This window comes from Nematolebias whitei, chromosome 5, assembly GCF_014905685.2.
Source record: "Nematolebias whitei isolate Nwh7 chromosome 5, NemWhi1, whole genome shotgun sequence".
NCBI classification, from domain to species: Eukaryota; Metazoa; Chordata; class Actinopteri; order Cyprinodontiformes; family Rivulidae; genus Nematolebias; species Nematolebias whitei.
In genome coordinates, this window is record NC_056502.1 from 52,937,081 (window position 1) to 52,947,997 (window position 10,917).

The 10,917-nt window shown below is 44.9% G+C and overlaps 1 protein-coding gene across 1 annotated transcript in view; it reads left to right on the forward strand.

The window, feature by feature from the left end:
* popdc3 (popeye domain containing 3) overlaps positions 1-10,917 on the forward strand; it is a 53,039-nt gene that overhangs the window by 7,126 nt on the left and 34,996 nt on the right. The window lies entirely within an intron of this gene.

Genomic DNA, 10,917 nt, shown 5'->3' on the forward strand with positions numbered 1-10,917 from the left:
CCTTAAGAACCTTGTGGGACAGAAACTGTCATTTCATTGATTTGAATTCAGAAATACAGGTTCACCCATCCTGAGACTTTCTTTCTTGAAAATTCAAGTGAAAGAACACTCTCTTTTCTATTATTATTACTGTTTTACAATTGTTTGATAATCAAAGTGTTTTAGTTCAAACATTTTAGATGTTACAGTGAACTAATAAATTTTATTAACTGTAAAACAGTAACAATGATTTTTGAGTTGCTTATGCAAAGTTAGAATTCATCTTAAGGTCTGTTACAGAGTAATTATGCATTTTCTGATTCCTGTCTTTGAATGAGCAGTGTACGTTTTCCAAGGTCAGGAGTCGAAGCAGACAAGTGTTGGAACAACTGTCTTGTTTTTAAATCCTCTCAGACGTAAACAGAGAAGTTGGCACCTATTTCTCCAAACTCGCCCAAACATTTCTCTCTCCTGTCTGGGAAACATCTTCAATCTGTTCCATAACATTCTTGCTGGTTTCTGACTTTCCATAACACCTTACATCACAAAACACACCCCTGTCTGGTTGATATTGACCAATCAGAAACTCTCAAATGAACCGGGAATAGAGCCCTTTAAAATGTCGGTACTTCCTAGTTCTCCCAGTTCTGTGAAGCCCAGTTCTCAGATGATCGCAGTGCTGTGAGGTGGCTGTTCTGTGAGTTGCTGTTGGGTCGCAGTTGCCGTTGGAGTCGGGCTGGAGAGTTTGCAGCTCCAGTCGTTTGGGAGAACAGAAGTCCAGCCATGATAAGGCTCTTCCGAGTTTGGATTATAACATCTTCCACCTCTGAGTGGAACTTCTGAAGAACCCCACTCATGTGAAGTCCACCCGGTGAGGTGAACTGTTGTTGACGAAGTCCTGTCACCACTCCGGATGTATCTCTGCCATCCTACGGAGACGCTGAAAGGTAGCGTTAACTGGAGCTCCTCTTCTTCTGATTCATCGTCAGAGAGGTAAATGAGTCTAGTCCACTACTGAGCGTACCGAGGAAAGTTGGGTCGGATGGAGGGTGTCATCCTGTCAACACTTTTCACTCATACACACCACATTCTCCCTCATCCATCTTTCACTCCCACTAAACTTCATCTTTCCATCTTTAAAAATTCTTCTATCAAGTAGAAATCATTGACAGATATTTTAGAAATGTCTGAAGCAAAGTTCTCAATCACTGCCGTGTGATTTGATGTCTGCTGTTCTGCTGAAAAATGAAACAATCGCCGTATTGTTTCTCACTACCTGTAAAGCTGATTAATTATGTTGTTATTTTCATATTTTGCCAAATTAATGTAAATGTTTGATGTTAAACTTTGATTCTGTAAATAAATGGCCACATTCATTTTGATGGGTCAAAGATAAATAACGTCTCACGTTACATTTTATTAAATTCAATGCACGTTATATTCAGTCCAGAAAAATGAAGAACCCGTTTAATGTATGAATATATCTCAGGATATGTCATACTACAGATTTGTGTCAGGAGCGAACCCAGAGTGCAGAACAGGGACTCAACTCGGCAGATATACAAAAATAGGCTTTTAATGATAAATGAAAAGTACAAAATAAAGAGCTGACGGGGCAGCAAAACTTACATAAGCAAGGAGGGAGGCACGGGGAACTCAGGAGACACGAGAGACACGGGGAACTCGAGGGACCAGGAAGACAGGGAGAGACTCAGGAGACCCAAGGAAGCGTACCCAACGAAGACGACCCGACGAAGGACAAGACAGAATAGGACGGCTTAAATACTGGGAGAAGACGAGACATGATGACAAACAGCTGGGACGAGACACAGGTGGCAACAATGGAAACTAATGAGGAAGCACGAGGGAAACAGACACAAACCGGGCCACAGAAAAGTACCATCCTTACAGCAGTAAGAATATACCTTAAAAAATTAAAACAACAGCATTAAAATGAAGACATGAAACAAGATATACTAAATCAACTCACACAGTATGAAACGCCAGAGAGAACAGATATGTTTTTAGCAGGGATTTGAACACAGGAAGGGAGGTGGCATGCCTAATATTGGGGGGTAGGTTGTTCCACAGTTTGGGACCCATGACTGAAAACGCCCGATCTCCTCGGAGCTTCAGTCGTGTTTTTGGAACAACCAAAAGCAGCTGATCGGATGATCTCAGAGCCCGAGAGGGAACATATGGTTCCAGTAGCTCAGAGAGGTAGATGGGTGCGAGGCCATTTAGGCATTTATAGGTCAGGAGGAGAATTTTGAAATCAATCCTAGTTCTCACAGGAAGCCAGTGTAGGGAGGACAGAGCTGGTGTGATGTGCTCATACCTCGGTGTACCGGTTAAGAGCCGAGCTGCAGCATTGTGGACGAGCTGTAGCCTTGAGATAGAGGCCTGGCTGACCTCAGCATACAGTGAATTACAATAGTCCAGGCGGGTTGTGATGAATGCATGGACTAGTGTCTCAAGGTCAGGTCTAGACAGCACTGGCTTGAGCTTAGCTACCTGCCGCAGTTGGAAGAAGCTTCTCTGCAGAACCGAACTGATCTGTTTGTCGAACTTAAAATCCGAGTCAAAAACCACTCCAAGGTTTTTAACAGAGTGCTTCAGATAAGGCTGAAGGGAGTCCAGGTTCACAGGATAAGAGGCGGCAGCTGAGCTAGGGCTAAAGACAATGACTTCAGTCTTCTGGTTGTTAAAACTTAGAAAATTTGAAGCCATCCATGTCTTAATGTCGTCCAGACATTTGAGGAGAGGGTGGACGGAACAAGCACTGGCTGGTTTCAGTGACAGGTAGATCTGACAGTCATCGGCGTAGCAATGGAATGGAATACCATGTTTTCTTAGGATCGACCCCAGCGGAAGCAGATAGAGTGAAAATAGAAGGGGTCCGAGAATCGAGCCCTGCGGGACACCGCAGGAAAGAGGCATTGAAGTGGATATATTTTTACCCACCTTCACACAAAAACTCCTGTCAGAGAGGTATGAGCGGAACCAGTCTAATGCAGCACCTGTAATCCCAACCCAGTGTTCAAGCCGAGAGATGAGGATACTGTGGTCAACAGTATCGAAAGCGGCAGTAAGATCGAGGAGTACAAAAGCCACAAAATGACCAGAATCATTTGCTGTTAAAATGTCATTACAAACCCTAACCAAAGCTGTTTCGGTGCTGTGGAGCTGCTTGAAACCAGACTGAAAGACCTCAAAGATTTTGTTCTCAGGTAAAAACTGATTTAACTGAGTAAAAACTACTTTTTCCAGGATTTTGGACAGAAAGGGGAGTTTTGAGATTGGTCTGTAATTTGAGCAGGCTGAAGGGTCAAGACCAGGTTTTTAATTAACGGTGTGACTACTGCATGTTTGAACGCCTCTGGGACCACGCTTGTAGCAATACTACTGTTTAGTATTGTTAGAACAGCAGGCCCAATCGCTGGTAGAACCTGTTTGAACAATGATGCTGGGATGGGGTCCAATGGTGATCCTGATGGCTTCATGTGACCAGCAACTTTGTTTAACAATGGGAGTGTGATTGGTTTGAATTGCCTGAAAGTAGCAGAACACGAAACAAAAGCTGATGGGTCAACTAAGGAGCGGGGGATGGAGGCCCTGATCAACTCCACTTTGTTAACAAAGAATTTAGTGAAGTCATTGCAGGTGTCAAGAGAGGCCTCCATACATGAATACGAAGGGACATTTAGAATGGAATTTACTGTTGTGAATAGGGCGTGGGGGTTGTGTCTATTTGAGTTGATGAGTTGGGAGAAATATATTTTTTTTCAGTTTTGACAGTGTTCTTGTAATTTTTAAACAGGTTTTGAGCAAAATGAAAGAAACCTGGAGATGGTCCTTTTTCCACCTGTGCTCAGCTCTCCTGCACAGGCGTCTCGCTGCCCTGGTGGTCTCATTCATCCATGGGTACTGTGCTCTCCTTGGTGGTGAATACAGCTGAATATAGCTCCTCAGACTGAGGAAGTCTCTCGGATGAGAGACGAAACATTTCTACATTTTTTTGTTGATTTGCTTTGTTTTGTTTTTTTGAATGTCCAGAGGACCAGATTTAACTTTTTTAGATTTTTCTACCTGGATTATTGAGCATGCATCAGGATATGTGCTCTCCTTGGTTTCCTGACTTTTAGTGGGGCCACCAGATCCAAGATCTTAGTGCAGGTCACATTGTGGTTACTAAGCAGCTCCTGAGCACTGATACAGGCAGAGGTTTCAGGTGTTGTAGCAGCAGCGGTAATAAAGGCAGAGGAAAAACGAGCAGCAGTTGAAGGGTTAAATATACGACAGGTCCTGGGTGGAGCGGGAGATTTATGCCCCTTTTCCACCGTCACAGAGCGGATCAGATCAGTTCGGGTTGGTTCAGATCGGTTCGGGTCTGTTGTGTTTCCATGTACATTTCTGGACCGGCTCTGTAGGCGGGGACTAGAATCCAACTCGTCTTACCACCTGGTGGCGGTAGTGCTCCCTTGAGCTACTTACTAGCCACCACTAAACATATTAGAAGAAGAACACCCTGAAGGTTTTGTCACACGATGTTGTGGAAAAGATGTCCTGCTCTGATGGAGTACCTCATGAGCTGTAACTTATAAACCTGATTCATAATCCTACCTTACTGCCTTCCCTGCTGCTTTAAACCCATGTGTTTTTCATTTTAGTATAGATTTTTACAATAAAGATGTATTAAAAATATCTTCACTTTTATTATTTGCAGATATGCACAAGGTTCATGTTAAAATTGCAAAACATCACACTGTGCTGTAATCTTTGAAACTGCTTTTACAATAAGATACAGACTTGAAAACAATTAGATTAAATTTTGAACTTAAATTTTAAAGATTTGTCTTTCATTAAATTTAAAAACATAAATTTATTACTTATTAATCTAAAAAAGTTAAGTCTGGTCCTCTGGACATTCAAAAAACAAAACTAACAAAAAACATTTAGTTTATTTATTATAAACTGTATTGTTTGTTTTGTGAATGTCCAGAGGACCAGACTTAACTTTTTAGATTTTTCTTCCTGGATTATTGAGCAGCATCAGGATATTAATTAATAAATAGTCAGTTGGTCTGTGAACACCATGGGATCCTAGAAGAGTTGAAGAGGTGGATGTTGATGTCTGTGCCTCCCTGGTGAAGATGCTGCTCCCACAACCCTGAAGCAGAAGAAGATGGATGGATGGATGGATGGATGGATGGATGGATGGATGGATGGATGGATGATGGTGAAGGAGGAGACCATCAAACAGCAGGAGTGGTCAGTTCAGGTGAACTCCTGCCTGTTTGCTTCAGATCAGCTGTTCAAATCTCTGCAGGTTCAAATAAAAGGTGCACCAGGACTTTCAGCTGAATCTCTCGGGCCACAGTTGTACGGACGATAAACGATAACTGCTAAAAGATAACTGATGACTGATAATTGATAACTGTCCTTTCTGAATTTTTTACTGTTTTTGTCTCACTTCATCCTAGAACAAAACATTTATAACATAATAACAGTTGAGCAGATTCTAGTAATATTTTCTTAGGATTCATTAAAGATCAAATGCAACTGGAAATTCTTCTCAACTTCCAGTATGAATTTAAACAAACACTTTATGAACTTAACATTGTAAAATTTGTTTAGGAAATTTAATGTTCAAGGACACCACTTAAGAAAAAAATTGTTTAATATGAAAAGTAAGAAGTGAAAAATGTATAAAAATAAAAACTACTGCGTCCAACTAATGATTGTGTATCTGTGTGTCCCTTGTCTCACGGGCTTCATCCAGAAGAAGACACAAGTGTTGTTCCTGCTGTGTCCGCTTCAGTTCTTCATGTTCATTCAGTGATGGAATAAGACTTTTCTTTACTGGACTCTTTTCTCTTTCTCTTCACTAGAAAGAAGAAACAGGTGGTTAATTCAAGCTACATACTGTTTTTGAATAAATGCATGAAACAAAGAAAGGTGCTGCTAACAGCTATAATAAATATATTAATAATAATAAACTGATCAAATAAGAAAATGAAAAATAAATTGATTTAAAAATAATGAAAATGATAATAATGGATATATGAATCAGAAAGTATTATACAGATGCAGATATTCTTTGTCATTCGCACCACATGTGGTACATGTGGTGGATCAAAATTATGTTCACAGGGTCCCAGTTACATCCAACAATAAAATATAAAAGAAAAACAGTAATAAGATCTAAGATATGAACTAATAAAAACATCAACTAAAAATATGATAAGCTCTAATAGCATAAAAACATTAAACACAATACGCAGAACAGCAGCACAGACATGAGTCTGTGTGAACAGATGAGCACGAATGAACACAGCAACATGAAACAGATCAGCAGCAACATGAAACTGATCAGCAGCAACATGAAACTGATCAGCAGCTACATGATGTGATTCTTCACAGTGTTATATATTCATAAGGCTGCACAAACTCAAGTTCATGTTGCTGTTTGACGTATTGTTTTGATTGTTTACTGCTATTAGTGCTTAGTGTTTTATTAGTAGATGTTTTTTAGTTGATATTTTTCTTAGTTCATATCTTAGATCTTATTACTGTTTTTATTTTACATTTTGTTGTCTGTAACTGGGACCCTGTGTACATAATTTCATCCCAATTCAGTATTTATTCAACATTTTAGTTTTTTACTTTAAAAATAAAATAAATCAAGTCCTTATCGGCACAAATAAAGTGATGTGGAACAGTTGCATCTGTTCTTACCGAGCACAGAAGCTGCAGCGTTGTGCTGCTCTGTGAGGTGCAGACTCCTCTGATGGTGTAGACTCCTCTGATGGTGCAGACTCCTCTGATGGTGTAGACTCCTCTGATGGAGCAGGAGCCGGGAGGCTTGGAGGGTTTAATGTGGAGTTTAGAGATGAACCATCACGCGCTGAAATACGTTCTGGATAAAATACAGTGAGAAACGGGACCGGAGGACAATTAGCATTTATGCAAATTAGCTTAGCATCGTAGCACCGACGTTGTACTATTATGGCATCAGCCTCTTTTGTTAGTTAAAAATATGTTCAGAACCGATGGGATGAGTAATTTAAAATATGTTTAAAGTTAGAAAACACTCACCATCTTCTATAAATGGTTCAAGTAGAGCAGTAGTCGTGTCCAAACCACCCTCCAATCCTCCATCTAGCTCGCTTTGACTTTTTTCGTCGGCCACCAAGCACAACAACACCTGCACTTCTGCATTTGACCATGGCTTTGATATTATTGTTGTTGTGTAGCTTCAAAATACTAAAAGATACGCTCCTCGAGTTATCGCTAATGGCAAGCGGTAGAGAAAAAATGGTGGATCGGGTTGTTTGGAAAGACTCCACAGACTCCTCCCCCCGACCAACCAGTGACCGATAGTGTTTCTGACGTCACGGCGCGGCTCGCTCGGAACCCTTGAGAAGCCGGGCCAGAATTTAGCGAGGCGAGCCGGTTTCTGGAACAGTGGAAAGACCTCAAACGCGCTTCAACCCGGAAATATCCGACCCGCGCCGTGACGGTGGAAAAGGGGCATTAGAGACACAAGCAAGAGGTATTACAAATGAGATTTGTTTGTGATCAGACATAATAGCATCCCCAATTTCCAGATTTAGCACAGAGACACCACAAGACAGAACAATATCAAAAGTGTGACCCTGATGGTGTGTGGGGCCGACAACATTTTGCACCAGGTTTAAAGAGTGGATCAGATTTAAAAAGTCCTGAACCAAAGGCTTTTCAGGGCAACAGACGTGCACATTGAAGTCCCCTAGAATCAGCACACGGTCGTATTTTAACAGTATTGCAGTGAGAAAGACAGACAGTTCACTGATGAAGCCTGTGGAGGATTTGGGCGGTCGATAAAGCACCGCAATCAACATGGGGTTGGAGCGTCCCAGTTCAAAATGCAGCAGTTCAAAGGTCTGAAAAGATGGTGTCTGTAACAGTCTGCATTTCCAGATTTTCTTAAAAACAGCCAACACTCCTCCACCTCTTCCAGATGACCTCGGGCAATTAAGAAAACTACAATCAGCAGGCACAAGTTCAGAAAACACACTTGACTCACCCAGAGGAAGCCAAGTCTCTGTCAGAAACATGAAGTCCAGATTATTTGTGCAGAAAAAGTCGTTCATGATGAAGGTTTTGTTTGTTAAAGACCTCACATTGAGGAGAGCAAACCTTGTTGGGTCAGCAGCTGAGGGAGAAGTTGGGGGGGGGGGGGGGGGCGCAGATCAGCGGTTTCAGTTTGTTTACGTCGGGTCCTCGCCTCCTCCGGCCGGAGAAAGTGCAGCCGGGACGAACAGCCAGAAACGGGGAGCCGCCGGACACAGCAGGGTCGTTGGTACGATCTGATGGGGCAGCAGATGGTACAGCTGTTGGACCCGGGTTGGTTTCGGTTTGCTGGATACGGTTGGAAACACCGCAGCTGGGCGCGCGCTCGCTGCACACCTCCGACCCGATGTTCTGCAGCAGGCAGGACTCCGCGAGGCATCCAGGTGGAGAAACCTCAGTCCGGTGGACAGCTGTAGCTGAGGAACGAGCGAGGCTAGCTTTGAGCCTCACAAGGCGGCCAGCACGTCTCCCACGGCGACAAGAGCGATGTTTTTGTGCAGGCACGAATGCCGCGCGCTGGAGATACCCAGGTATGTTCCCAAGCAGCAGAAGTGGGGGCCCAGAACCCCGATCAAAATGTTCATAAGAGGCGAGATAAGTGGTGGAAAATTGTAGATTGAACAGTTGCTGGCGATCATACACCAGTAGTGAGCTGATCTTATTGAAGAAAAATGATAAAAATAGCAAAAAAAAGAAACAGTGGACAGAGGTGAACGGCAAGCCACCAGCTCGGGCGCCATCTTGGAAGTCCTAAGGCCACCAAAACAGATCCCCTCAACACCTTGGCTGCACCTAGAAATTCTGTCCTTAAAAGTTATGAACAGAATAGGTGACAAAGGGCAACCTTGGCAGAGTCCAACTCTCAACGGGAACAAGCCTGACTTATTGCTGGCGATGCGGACCAGGCTCTGACACGGTCATACAGGGACCTAACAGACCGTATCAAAGGGCCCGGTACCCCATACTCCCAGAGTATCTCCCAAAGGGTTCCCCAAGGGACGCGGTTGAACGCCTTCACCAAGTCCACAAAGCACATGTAGACCCATTGGGGAAACTCCCACGCACCCTCCAGGACCCTGCTGAGAGTGTAGAGCTGGTCCAGTGTTCCACGGCCAGGACAAAAACCGCACTGCTCCTCCTGAATCCGAGGTTCGACTATCCAACGGACACTCCTCCCCGAATAGACCTTACAAGGGAGGCTTAAGAGCATGATTCCCCTGTAGTTGGAACACACTCTATGGCCCCCCTTTTTGAATGGGGGACCACCACCCCGGTCTGCCAATCCAGGGAAACTTCCCCCAATGTCCACACAATATTGCAGAGTCACGTAAGCCAACACAACCCTACAACATCCAGAGCCTTAAGGAACTCCGGGCAAATCTCATCCACCCCTGGGGCCCTGCCACCAAGGAGCTTTTTAACTACCTCGGTGACCTCAGCACCAGAGATTGGAGGGCCAGACCCAGAGTCTCCAGGCTCCGCTTCCTCAGTGGAAGACGTGCCAGTGGGATTGAGGAGGTCTTCAAAGTATTCCGCCCACCGATCCACAACATCCCGAGTTGAAGTCAGCAGCACACCACTCCCACTATAAACAGTGTTGGTGGCGTACCGCTTTCCCCCCCTGAGACGCCGGATGGTGGACCAGAATGGCCTCGAAGCCGTGCAGAAGTCATTCTCCATGGCCTCTCCGAACTCCTCCCATGCCCGAGTTTTTGCCTCAGCGATCACCCGAGCTGCACGTCGCTTGGACTGCCAGTACCCATCAGCTGCTTCTGGGGTGCCACAGGCCAAAAAGGCCCGATAGGACTCCTTCTTCAGCCTGACAGCATCCCTCACCGACGGTGTCCACCATCGGGTTCGAGGGTTGCTGCCGCGACAGGCACTGACAACCTTGCGGCCGCAGCTCCGGTAAGCCGCCTCGACAATAGAGGCACAAAACATGGTCCACTCAGACTCAATGTCCCCCACCTCCCTCGGAACATGTTCGAAGTTCTCCCGGAGGTGAGAGTTAAAACTCAGTTTCACAGGAGACTCTGCCAGACGTTCCCAGCAAACCCTCACAATATGTTTGGGTCTGCCATGTCTGACCGGCATCCTCTCCCACCATCGGAGCCAACTCACCACCATGTAGTGATCAGTGGACAGCTCCGCCCCTATCTTCACCCGAGTGTCCAAGACATGTGGCCACAGATCAGATGAGACGATGACAAAGTCAATCATCGAACTGCGGCCTAGGGTGTCCTGGTGCCAAGAGCACATATGGACACCCTTATGCTTGAACAAGGTGTTCGTTATTGACAATCCATGACGAGCACAGAAGTCCAACAACAGAAAACCACTCGGGTTCAGATCAAGGGGGTCATTCCTCCCAACCACACCCCTCCAGGTCTCACTGTCATTGCCCACATGAGCATTGAAGTCCCCCAGCAGAACAAAGGAGTCCTCAGGAGGTGCACTTTCCAGTACCCCCTCCAAGGACTCCAAAAAGGGTGGATAATCTGAACTGCCGTTTGGTGCATAAGCACAAACGACAGTCAGAACCCGTCCCCCCACACGTAGGCGGAGGGAGGCCACCCTCTCATTCACCGGGGTGAAACCCAACACACAGGCACCAAGTTGGGGGGCAATAAGTATGTCCACTCCTACTCGGCGCCTCTCACCAGGGGCAACTCCAGAGTGGAAGAGTGTCCAGCCCCTCTCAAGGAAACTTGTTCCAGAGCCAGAGCCATGCGTAGAGGCGAGTCCGACAATTTCTAACCAGAACCTCTCAGCCTCACACACCAGCTCAGGCTCCTTCCCCACCAGTGCGGTGACATTCCACGT